The sequence below is a fragment of the Doryrhamphus excisus genome, chromosome 3, assembly GCF_030265055.1.
Source record: "Doryrhamphus excisus isolate RoL2022-K1 chromosome 3, RoL_Dexc_1.0, whole genome shotgun sequence".
NCBI lineage: Eukaryota > Metazoa > Chordata > Actinopteri > Syngnathiformes > Syngnathidae > Doryrhamphus > Doryrhamphus excisus.
In genome coordinates, this window is record NC_080468.1 from 21,619,666 (window position 1) to 21,632,608 (window position 12,943).

The 12,943-nt window shown below is 40.6% G+C and overlaps 1 protein-coding gene across 38 annotated transcripts in view; it reads right to left on the reverse strand.

The window, feature by feature from the left end:
- The window catches only part of LOC131124820 (receptor-type tyrosine-protein phosphatase delta-like), a 330,087-nt gene that overhangs the window by 154,110 nt on the left and 163,034 nt on the right, over positions 1-12,943 (reverse strand). For all 38 annotated transcript variants that reach the window (XM_058065610.1, XM_058065648.1, XM_058065645.1 and 35 more), the window contains 3 exons: positions 12,135-12,205; positions 10,379-10,462; positions 4,128-4,171 (listed from right to left, as the gene is read on the reverse strand). The gene's annotated coding sequence lies outside the window, so the exon portion shown is untranslated. The remainder of the gene's footprint in view (positions 1-4,127; positions 4,172-10,378; positions 10,463-12,134; positions 12,206-12,943) is intronic.

Below are 12,943 nucleotides of genomic sequence, written 5' to 3' on the forward strand. Positions count from 1 at the left end.
TTTATCAGTGTGCACAGGCCTTCCACCTGGTGAGATGCAGGAAGGGCCATGCCTGGTGTATTGACCAACAGAGAGGTCATAACTACAATCATTGTCACTTTGGAAGCTGAACAGTTTTGGCAAGGAGAAGAAAAACTAAGAGCTGTGAAGATCCACAAACTTGGGAAGTAAAGGGAAGCTCTAAAGTCCCAGCATAAGGTAGTAGGAGAACAGGAACACACTGATCTGGCACAGTTGACATGTACCCTATGGAATAACTTCAAAGTTCTCTGCCGAAAAGATTGGCATCGGGTGTGGTCACGCCAGAGGGCATGAAAAACAGCCGCCTTCATCACCAACCCTCTGAAGGAAGTCAGAGAGGTTGTCCGTAAAGTAAGGGCTCTCTCTGCTCCAGGATTACGTGACACTTCGTACAAAGTATACAAGAACTATCCCAAACATTTGCTGGAGGCAGGAGGCCAGAGAGAACAAAGGCAACCTGTCACTTTTCTAGCTTGACCTGGCAAATAAATTTGGTTCCATTCCTCACAGGCTAGTCTAGCTCACGCTGTTGAAACATGTCCCCAGCAGGTGTAGAGATCTCATTACTGATTATTACAACGATTTCAGAATGAGGATCCCTCGTGAACAACTACATCCAGTTGGCACAAGGTGGAGATGGGCATCATCACAGGGTGCGCTCTCTCTCTGATGCTGTTCTCATTAGGCAGGAACATGCTCACCAAGCCAGAGAGCAGAGGGCCTCCGACAAAATTCGGACAATGACAATCACCCACCGGAGCATTCGTAGTTGACACTACTGTCACGACATAATCAGTCCCAGGTTGCCGGCAGATACTGAAGGGACTCGAAAAGTTGGTGGAGTGGGCCCAGATGCGTTTCAAGCCTGCGAAGTAATGATTTACTGTATGGTGCTGAGGAGAGGAAGGATGGAGGGCAAGTACCGGTTTCACATTGCAGGCACATTCATTCCAACCATCACAGAAAAGCAAGTCAAAACCGTGGGCAAAGATTTCAATTGCTCTCAGAGAGACAAATTCCAACCAGTTAAGCCGCACTGAGTTGGACGGATGGTTGACATCTTGGCCTCCTTGGAATGTTCAAAGCCTGGGTCTATCAACATGGCATTCTTCCCAGGATCCTTCCCAATATCTACAGTCAAGACCAAAGAAAGGAAGGTCTGCAAGCACCTTCAGAGATGGATTAAACTACCTGAGCAGCATCACAAGCTACGACTTAGAATATGGCGAGAGCGAGAAAAGTAGTACAAGGACTCCAGCGATCCAAAAATGGCGAAAGCTGGAATTCAAGTGAGGACTGACAGGAAGTGGAGAGTGGAGGAAGCTGCCCGGGAGTCGGAGACAAAGCTGTGTCACAGGAGTCTTGTGGGTGAGCCCTTCTAACTTCAGTTGGAAGGAAAGACGGCACCTGATTCAAGAGGTGGAGGACATTTAGAAATCCAGAACATCCAGCAGCATAGCTTCCATTACCACTGTGCATCTCTGCTATTGCCTTAAAAGCAGGTTATTATAAAAATGTAAATGATAATCAAAAATATGATAATATAATAACTATTAAATGTGTTTGATGCATAATAGTGTGAATGCATGTCCTTTAGCACCACGGGATATAAAGCCATTTGTATGAGTGTTGGACAATACATTATAGTTTATAATGATTTTATGCACATTAGTAATACAACAGTGTGCTCTTAATTAACATCCAATAAGAAACTAGTTTAAAGTGTGCATCCCTTGCAAGACTGCTTTTTTTTTTATATGTACAATATTATCCTCTTTTGGTTCATTGGCTGAATATTTTCATATCCTGTGGGAGCAAGGAAATGACACCACATTTATTTTGAGTCCATGCAAAAGAACCCCCCCCAAACCTCCAACTCCTATTTTGCTTCAGCGAACACTCACTGGCAACAGCCACGGCAAATACAGTATTATTAAATGTGCACACAAGACACCTTGTCTGCACACACATGCACTTTGCAGCAGTGCACTCAGAGAGAGGGAGCATTGATCTGCATTGAGTGAGCAGACATTACTTGCTGTCCCTGAATGGGAATTGCTCATTTCACCTGGCTGCTTTAGCCTTTAGTAGCATAGCAGCAAAGAGTCAGGATTCCTGGACCAAAGTTGGAAAAACACCCATACCTCCCTCTATGTCTGTCTCACACGTGTGCAAGCACACTAATAATAACTTCTGATGAGTCAGTTTCTCTCCCTGGGCAAGGACAAAAGCGAAGAAAAACAACATGGTGTTATTGAATCCGAAATCACAAATTCCCAGAAAGTGGCGTTTTTTTTTATTCCTAGATCTAATATTGTGTCCCAAACAGATGCTCACTGTATATGCGGCCACTGTGTATGTTGGGAAGATTTTGTATTTTGTATGTGTCAATGCAAGGATCCGTCATACCTTTGATTTACCTCATAAAGTTGCATCAAAATACAAACAATATGGTTACATGTGTCAAAGATGAAAAGAATGTTAACCAAAGATCCTAAAAGATGAGTAAAACAGTACTCAACTCTACTGCCGTGTCCATGATGGCTGTTCATGAATGCAACAGTTTGACCCTGGAACCGATTAATCTAAATTCCACGATTTTGTACAGAGACAAACACATTCTGAATGCAAACAGAGAATTTTGTAGTGAACTAAATCTAAAAAAGCAGCTCGACGCATCCCTCACACGTCCACTTCATCCCTCACATGCTCTCAGATGTATTTCCTCCTGTTATATCTGTCCTCTCGGCTCACTTCCCTCCCTCTTCATCTGGCCTATCTCTGCGTGCTCACTGACAGTCTCATCACACACTATCAATCAGACTCGCCAGGCCCGAGCAGTCCCAGTCTGGTCCCATCAGTGCCAGTCAGTCACTTAAAAATAAAATAAATAAATAAGCTTTAAGGTTGCCAGATATAAGCTACCCACCGCTCTCTTCTTCACCTTCTGCAAGTTGAGTTGTAGCCCAGACTTGATGTGATATCATCTGACATTTTCACTGTTTTTTTTTTTTGTTTTTTTTTTATGGAGTATGATCAGCTCAAGCTTTAAAAAAAAACAGAGCTGAGTCAGATAGTGTATTGCAGTGCTGTGTCATTTACTTTGCCATAAAAGAAGCACAAAATGCTACTGTATTTTAAGGACCCACCACAAAAGTGTCATAGAGAAAGATCCTCCATATAAAGGAGCAACAAGCGACTGTTTTCAAGGACCTGCTGCAGAAAAGCTAGTCTCTGATCTTTGACAGGAGTGTAAGATCCTCTGTATGACGTAAGCAATCTGCTGTTTTTAAGGAACTACTGCAAAAACGCCAGTCAAACATGTGTGACCACCAAGAGTGGTCCACTCTTTTTAAGTTTTTTGGACCTGTTCCCACAAACATTTTGGCACACTATTTGACGTTTGCAGTTGTTTTTGAAAATGTATAGCAATGAGGCATGTTGGCCACACAGTCAGGAGACCTGGGTTCGATTATCTGCTTGGGCACCTTTGTGAGGAGTTTGAATGTTCTCCTCGTGCATGCGTTTTTTCCGGGTACTCCGGTTTCTTCCCACATTTGAAAAACATGCTAGGTTAATTGGTGAATCCAAATTGTCCATAGGTATGAATGTGAGTGTGAATGGTTGTTTGTCTATATGTGCCCTGTGATTGGCTGGCGACCGGTCCAGGGTGTACCCCGGCCTCTCGCCCGAAGACAGTTGGCATAGGCTGGATGGATGGAAGGATAAGACACCGATTCTGGGACCCAATCAATGAACACAACGTCAAGTCTTTGTAATTATCATATAAACTAACACAAAAGTGTTTTTCTTCATATTTTTCGCCTATCTGGCTGAATCTCATGTTCTGGTAGACATCAGGTGGTATGATTTGGATATCAAAGTTTGGAAGATGAAGCTACTAAATATTCTGACATTTACTTCAGAAACTTTGTCCTGACTGGTCGGAAGCACCTCGACCATGAAAGAAATCTTAAAAAGCCGCACTGTTGGATGAAAATCTTGTAGGCGAGGTCTGCGGCAGCCACATTTCATGACATCGCTTTTAAAAAACAGAGCTGACACGTGGCGTGAAATTGAAAAAAAAAAAAGAAGTGCAGTCTTACCTGCCGCGGGCCTCATGTTGTCAGGGACGTCTCAGGAAAGAGAACTGCATAAACAAGAGGAAGCGAGAGAAAAGCATGGAGATAAATAGCTTCATCAGCGTGTGTAGTTACCTGTGCAAAGTGGCCACTTTTACTGCATTCATCACTTTCACACACACACACACACACGCAAAACAGGGATTTATTGCAAAGAATCAAAAGGAAAGAAAGACCTTTTGCAAACATATGGACATATTTTGCAGCTAGAAGAGTAAAAAAAAAAAAAAAAAAAAGAAGCATTTTCCGGGGCTATTTTCTGATTTGCAACCAAGACCGACAAATAATAAATATGCTGCGGGTGCAAAAAGAAGGAACTGATTGAATTGAGCATAAACATGTTTGAGTGAGCTTTAATTTGGCTCTTCTATTGTTCCAAATGTTTTCATAGCCAAGTCAAATGAGATGATTAGGAAACGCTGTGATTTTAGTACCCCCCCTGCACACCCACATCCAAAAAAAAGCTAATTCCAAGTCAATTTTCTGTGTGAATGTCATCCCACTGATGGAAAAGTTTCTTTAAATAAGCTCTGCGCTGACCGCAGTGAATATTAAGTTGCTTATTAATAGTTTCGAAGAGGACAACAGAACATTCAGAATCCAGATTGGTTTTTGGTTTTGGAGCTTTTCGACAATTCTGCCTTCAGCTTTTAGGGACAGTTTTCTGAGGAACAGTGCATTATCATGTGGATGAAAGGAAAAATGTCCTGGTAATACTCAAATGATGTTCCCGAAACTGTTCCCACACACTAGCATAATGAAAACCAGCTTAGAAACAAGAAATGTCCAAAACGTCAATAGCTGGCAACGTTCAATTTGAAAAACTATGCAGATTCTTTGTGAGCAAGTCACCAAACAGCATGCCATGTCCTGGTAATGATCAAATGTTGTTCCCCCAAATTGTCCCCATAAACTAGCATAGATGTGTCCAAAACACTGACACATTTTTTGGTAGCAATTTCTGACTTGGTGAAACCATGTCCTGGTAATGCTCAAATTGTGTTCTATCGGCTGTTCCTGCAAACTAGCATACATGTGAAACATGTGTGACAGTTGGTGTTTTTCTTTGGCTTGGAAAACACTGCCGATTCTCTGTGGCTAAGTCAACGGACATCATGTCAAGGCAAACTGTTCCCATAAACAAGCAGAGAAGTGTCCAAAAATGTCTTGATCTCCAATTTTGCACCATTCCATCTGACTGTTGGCATCATACATTGGAATTATAGGCTTGGGATACCATGACAATTCTTTGTGGACCGATTAACAAGACAGCACGTCATGTCCTGGTAATGATCAAATGCTGTTCCCTTCACTGTTCCCACAAATTAGCATTAAAACCAGCATGGAAAAACTCATGGAAAAGTGTCCAATATGCCTTACTAGCCAGTTTTATACGATTCAAGGAACGGTATTGACTGATCTGCACTCCGGCTTCACTGTTGGCTTTCTCCGGCCCCCCTTTTGTGCATTTGCGATCATTCACCAGCATTGATTGTCAGCCATGATAATATAATCAGGCGTAAAGCCCGACAAGGCTGGCTGGCCCGATAGATCAGAGCTTCTGACAGCGTGAGCTATACACAGGTCATAAACCCTCACCTTCCCTGTCTGACCTCCCCCTCGCATCAATTTGACTCTCCAATATGAATGCAAATAACCTTTTTTTTGGTGACATGTTTATGGTTATCTCTGTATCTCCCATCCGCTAACCCCTAAAAATGTGCTGATCGGGCTGACGACAGAAGCCCCTCACCGGCCGTGCCGAATCGCGTCCGCACGCGCCCTCCATCCCAGTCACTTGTGTATGCATTGAACTGATAAGTATGGGGCTTCATTTTCCCCATGGCGAGGCACAGTAAAAAACTCGGGAGTAATAATTGCTTTGCGAAGGGAGGGTGTGCATGTGTGAGAGTGTGAGAGGCAAAGATGGCTAAATATGCTTGATTGCCTCCTAAGCTTCTGTGCTATGTCATGAAATATGGGTGCCGCAGACTTGAATCCAGATCGTTCTTCTTTGGGTCTTTGGCGAGCAAGATTTTTATCCAACTGCAATTTTTTTTTTTTTACAATTTTGGAGTCAGGATTGATGAGCAACAAATAAAATGTGAGAAATTGCACGAATTTCAGAAGCAATTGTGCTGATTAATTGTGCTGATCACACTAGATCACTGCTATGTTGTATTACCAATGGAAACAAACACCTAACCATGCATTTATCCATTATTTTAAGTGTTTTGAGTTATTTCGACTTTTGCAGGAATGCGACCATAGTTCAGCCCTTTTGGCTACAGTAACTACACTGATAATGAGAAGGCTATTTTTTGCTATTTTTGTAAATTTAGCTGTTTACATAGACACTTTAGTAATTGTAAGTAGTCAGCACAATTTCGGTTCTTCCCATTCAATTTTTCATTGACAATTTTCAGCCCACAAATCAGCATAATGGCGTCTTACGTCATACTCCAGCCACCCTTTTGGTACCACTACAGCTGACACGCCACCCAAAGGTTACCAGAATGGAATGCTACTAATATTTTGTGTGCTCACTGCATTGACAATGACAAGAGATTTTTTTTTTTTTTTTTTTTACAAATACAACACCATGAACTATTAAGAATTTTCGCATTTGCAACTAAACTACCACATGTACTACCACTTCCTGGTTGCTGCAGAAATTGCTGCTACATGAGAGTTGGGCCCCACAAGCTTCTTAATCCGGCCCCACCATTTCCAAATTCCTTTATTTAAACATTTGAAATTAAATCAGTAGCTAGCAACATGACTCGCAGTGGCAGGATTGAGACGCCATAATCATCAGATACAATCAGAGGCGGGGGAGATGGTGTAATCCTAACAAGACAACATGTCAACACAACATGATGCACTCACAGATTTGTTAAGGAAGTAAACAAGGATGTGTTAACTTAATCTCGATTATTAATCAATGATTATTGTTCATAGTTCATATTGTTGCAGCTGAACTTCCCTGCATGCTTTGCGGGCATTTATGTGTTGTTTCGTGCTCATTTGTTGTGTTTTTCATTTTGTTGCACCGTGAGCAAGTATGTTGTTCTGCTTGATGCCACCCATTTGTAGTTTTAAGGTTTGTGTTATGTTTAGCACTTAGTTGTTGATTTATGTGATGCATTAACTTGCTGTGTTTTCGTTCTGTTGGACCGTGAGCAAGTATGTCAAGTTTTGTACATAATTTTGTACATAAATGAACAAAAAATTGTGCTAAAGTTGCTTAACTACAATGCTATTCTAGCAGCCAATGTAGCACAGAGGTGGGTAAACATTTTGACTCGAATAAAAATACATTTACATACATATTGTTTACGTATTAGACAGTATGTGACCAAATTTTTGGTCCAACCTGTAGTGATGACCCCTCTGCCAAATTTCTTAACCCACATCTGTGCTACGTTGCTGGCTAGAATAGCGCTGTAGCTAAGTAGCTAAGTGTGTTTGTTTATGTCGTCATTGTCCGGCTACGAGATGTATCAGAAATGGCAGTAATATCGAAAAATATGTTACTTTTTGGTTAGAGTTTGACGATATCGGTGTTCAAAGCGTGGCACATGTAAAATGAAACTTGAACACTACTGCTCTGATAATTCTACTGCTAGCAAAAGATGCTACTCTGTCTTAGGGAAAGCTGTTTTTTTCCCCCCTCACTAATTATCTCAAATGCACTTTTGTCACCTTGAGATGGCACCTGGCCCTTGGAAGTGATGGGGAAGTCAAACATCTTTTTATATATACACGCACATTAACGTTTTCCACGGACCTCCTGCTGCTGAGCGCTGCTATTTCTTATCGCTTCGCCAGTTAAAGAAGCCACTTTTGCCTGCTGTCTAAATGGGGAAAAAGCCATTTATGTTCAAATTGCCTAAGCTGCCCATGAAAGAAAGGTCCTTCAAAAGATATGTATAAAAATCTGAATTGCATTTTCCCCACACGAAATGCTACATTTGCACACTTATTTACGATTAATTTGAAGTAGTATTTCAGCAAGTGTGAGGTGTAAGAGTGAAGAAGGGATGACTGGGATAAAGCACAGCAGGAGCGCTCGTGGAAAGGGGAAGGGAAGAAGAGCCATGAGACACTTTCTCTTCCACTCGCTTGCCTCCCCAACTGTTCCCAGTGTAGCAGACCACAGCACACACAGATGGCAAAGAGGTGTGTACGTGTGCATCACAACACAACCCCCTCCGCAAAGTCTGAGAAATGTGTGTGTGTGTGTGGGGGGGGGGGGGGGGGGGGGGGGGCGGAAAAAACAGGAAATGAGGCAAGGGAAAAAAAACTGCAGTTGGGATGTCGTCGTAGCACATCTAAATGGATCATGCACTTCATTCCAGTAGGCAATACAAAAATTAGGAAAAGTTCCTTTGTGCCGCGTTGCAGTCATCTGTCATCCATCCATACTGATACACTGCCATCTAGTGGACATGTTTGGAACTTCAGTCCTCAATTTGAATCTAATATATGATGCTTACTGTTACCACGATTTACCCAATGAAGAAGCCCATGAGCATGCAGCTATCTCCACAATAATAAAAAAAAGTAATGCTACATAAAGGGAAGATAGTTTTATCTCCAAAAGTGGGGCGTAGTAAAAAAAATAATTTAATTGGACTTTTGGAAAATGAAAATAAATAAAGCAAAATAAATAAATATGGCTAAAATTCTAATAATATATTTAAATTTGATGTTTTTTTAATGTTAGTCATGAAACAATTTAAATTGTATTTTATAATGTGGTGGTTGTGTTAAATTGGAGGCTGCTCTGAAAAATGGCACCACTGTATAAAGAAAGGGCTCCCTCTGGTGGTTCTCCTTATTAAAGGCATCCTTTACATTTGATTAGTATGATTGTTTTCAATCTAAACACACAACTGGATAAAATGCATCATCTATACTTTAGAGGACGTCAACTGCCCCTCATAATTATTTGTATTTCTGAATTATGTCATTTAAACACGTTTCAAAAGAATAATCACAGCAATCTTTTTAGTATTTTTTCCTTGTTCACTAAACTGCCTGCATTTGTGAAGTATTTTATGCCAGATTTTGGTTTTTTTTACTCATTTATAGGCTTTATTTTTGCGATCCTCCTTTGTAAACGCCATTTTATATGGGAAGAATCACAGCATTAACTTTATGCTCGGCTGAGTTACATGATTATCTTATGCAAATGAGAGTGACTGAGCGAAGAGAGCACACTGAGGCCGCACAATTAGGTACAGCCAATATCCTGAAGATATGTAAGAGGCAAAATATTGCATATGAGAGGTGCTGCATCCATATCGTCATGTTTTTTTTTATATATATACTGCATTTTGTTGCAGAGTAGGCTACCAATATTGAATGTGTTTATTTGGGTCAGATTACACCAACATAGTACAGCACATACGTTTTGGCTATTTTTGCATCCATACGCTATGCGTGCAAGTGCTTTCCCTAACATTACATTGCTACCGCTGTTGTTGCTGTTATTGTTGTTGTTATTGTGCAGGCTCGACAGCATGTGGGATGAGCGTGATATTCCTTGGGATCGCTGCTATGTTATTTGCGGTACGCCTACAAAACCAAACCGCAATTCCCCAGCCACGGTTTATTGCAGGGTGAAGCCGAGCGGGATATACTTCCCAGGCAGGTTGGCATGAAGCCACTGGACTTTGTAATAATTTATCATCCAAAAAGCCCTCCATGTACTCAGCGTGCAATATTTATACACCTACTGGCTGCATTCGGCCTCCTCCTACACAAGCTAACCACAGAATTTTTTTTCTTGCTATTTCAATCATAGCAGTTTCTTTTAGTTATTATTAGTATTTTGTTTTTATAAAAGAAATATACATCCATTTGTTTCTGCTTATCTGGGTTCAGTCTATGTGGACCGGTTGGGTTCCCATATGCACCCTCAAGGGTGTAGAGGGGTCTATTGTTCCACAACCAGGACAAAAACCACATCGTCTAGAACTTCTTTGAGGCTAACCAAAACAAAACTTATACCCCCCACACGGCAGACATGTTTGTTCTGAATGCTGCTGAGGGCATCAGCATTTTAAAGCAAGTATTTTATTTTTCCCTTCTTCACCTTCATCGGCCAATACCCATCGGTGGCCGATCAATCGGAGCATCCCAATTTTAAGTGTCTTTTTTTTCTGTCCAGTTACATGGAATGAGTGTCATAACTGAAGCCATCTTACCAGAAAACGAGGCTGCTCTTGCGGGGTCATGCACGTGCCGCCTTCATGCCCGGTGCTGCAGGTGTACCTCGCCGACACACCAGTCTAAATGAGAGGGAAGACCATTCTAAAAATTCACGGTTTGGTTCATTTCGATACGTTTGTGTTAAGGTTCCATACTTTTCAATACAAAAAAAAATGAATTTGCCAACATTTTCCTCACCATAAAAGCTAGAAGCTAAACCTGCACAGACTTAGCATCATATAAAAAAGCACCAAATACTGTAATAATAATAAATAAAGTGGGCCTCCAGTGCAAACATTTTCGACTAACAATATTAATTTTAATATTTTATTGCATTTTGCACACCAGCAATCACAATTAAAACAGTACATAAGACGCCAGATATACTGCAATTAGAAGAATTTGTCAAAATTATAATTCAAAATAACAAAGGGGTCACATAGAAATGTTGAGGATAGTTTGGGTCACTACGGCATTAAAGGAATGGCTCACTCCCGTTTCATGAAAGAGTCCATTATTATCCCCAAGTGCAAACCTTTCCTTTAATGCCATACATTACTTCATATGTATTGTTCCTCCTTACTTTGATATTCAGACCTTCACCAACATTTAATGGCTCCTTCTTTGTTCCATTTGCCCCACTGATATATAATATAAATATAAAAATTACATTAAGTTAAACTGAATTAAATTTATCAATCAATATGTTTCGGAGCTTTCTAGAGGATTATTTATTGAATATGAATGAAAATGCACTGTGTATTAGCTGTTTTGGCATCCCACCAACACACACATATCACCATCAAGGCTAAAATGTGACCTCATGAAGTGCCTTCCAGCGCTATCATAAATCACAGAAGGCACGGCTGGCCCACTGCCACAGTCCTCTTCCTTCACCAGCCTGCATTATTATTGCCCGCAATATAACACAGCATGTCATGTTTTAAAAAATGGAGACACGGCCGCCATATGGATGAGACCCTGACCCTTTTACAGCTTGAAAGTAGCAAGAGTGGAGTTCACATGTTGTTGTGTTAGAGGTTCTCAAAGCAAAAACAAGAGGAGCTGGAGCATCCTTAATATTATAAAATATTAATATATTGTTTAGTTCCAGAAAGCCATTTTTGTTTATTCATGAAAAAGAACACAAGAAGCAAATATTGGAAGATACAAGAAAATCTAATTAACTCAAATTCCACAGTAGTAGTCACTAAGGTAACAGGAGGGAGATATTGCAAGTTATACACGTCTTACTTGTTTAGTTTCAGAGAGCATTTTTTATTAAATCACTACATCAATTCATTAATTACTTGTGTATTCTAATTAAATTAAATTAAATAACTACAGGAGGCTCTAATTCAAAGTAGAGGGTGCCATAGCCATTTGTTGCTGCTTGTGTTTACTTCCACTGAACTATTTTTGTGAAGCTAAAAGAAATATATATATATAGTGAACATAAAATTAATACATCAAATAAAAAATTATACATTTAAACATTAAAATATTTTAAGAGTAAGCACTAATGCAAGAGGCAGCCATGGCATTCTTGAAAAGGACAAATACAATTCTGAAAAAATGTTAATCGATAAAAATACAAAAATAAATCGAGCAACCAGGAAAATAAAAAAGGAAATAATGTGCAGTGGCCAATCATGTACACCAGAGAGCGCCATAGCACCTTATACGTAATTTGTGCTCGCTTCTTGAAAACCATTTTACTGTGAAATGCAGTAAACATATACAAATTCTTACCTATTTGGACAAAGAGTCGCTATTTCCGACTCGGGCAGGAAAGAAAAAGAAGACAACTCCTCTGAATTTCCCTGTAGAAACACAAACACAACATTTCAATGTATGGCTGTGCTAGTTATTGCTTCTTTTGACCACTAGAGGGCATTATTGCATGTTAAAGTTGTAATGCAAGCGATGAAGAAGCAGGTCACAAAGCCACAGTCCAAAAAAAAAAAACATTTAACAGATTAGGCAACTCGCCCATCAGCTCGCCCCGCTGCGGATGCTTCCTGCAGGTGTGGCGCTCATTCGTTTGTGTGGAAACTTCACAGACAGCCCTTGTTTTGGAGTTTGACACCATTGTGTCGAAAAAGTCTGCGCTCAGCTCGTCAAAGCTCAAAGAAGGCTGCTAAAAATGAACACACAGCGGGGTGAGGCAGCGCTGCTATGCCCCCCCCCACCACCACCACCACCACCGCTTTCCTCTGTTCCCACAGGCTGGCGTCACTGGAATATTCATTACAGACGATATTAATTTGTCCAAAATGGCATTCTTGCAAAAAGAAAAAGTGCACAAAAAGCAGAGTGGTTATTTTAGGCACTCGTTGACAATTGGCAGTATTGCGACACATAATCCTAAACACAACAATGGCAAGGTGTCGCAGTATTTTAGTGTGGAGAAACATGGAAGGAATGACACTTTTTACAGCTATTTGAGCTTCTAGAAGTCACTGTTGTTGCATGACAATTATCTGTTCTTGTGTCTATCCCAACAAACGTATCTGACTGCACTTTTTTCTGCAAAAGCAACACAATTGTCCAAAAAGCGC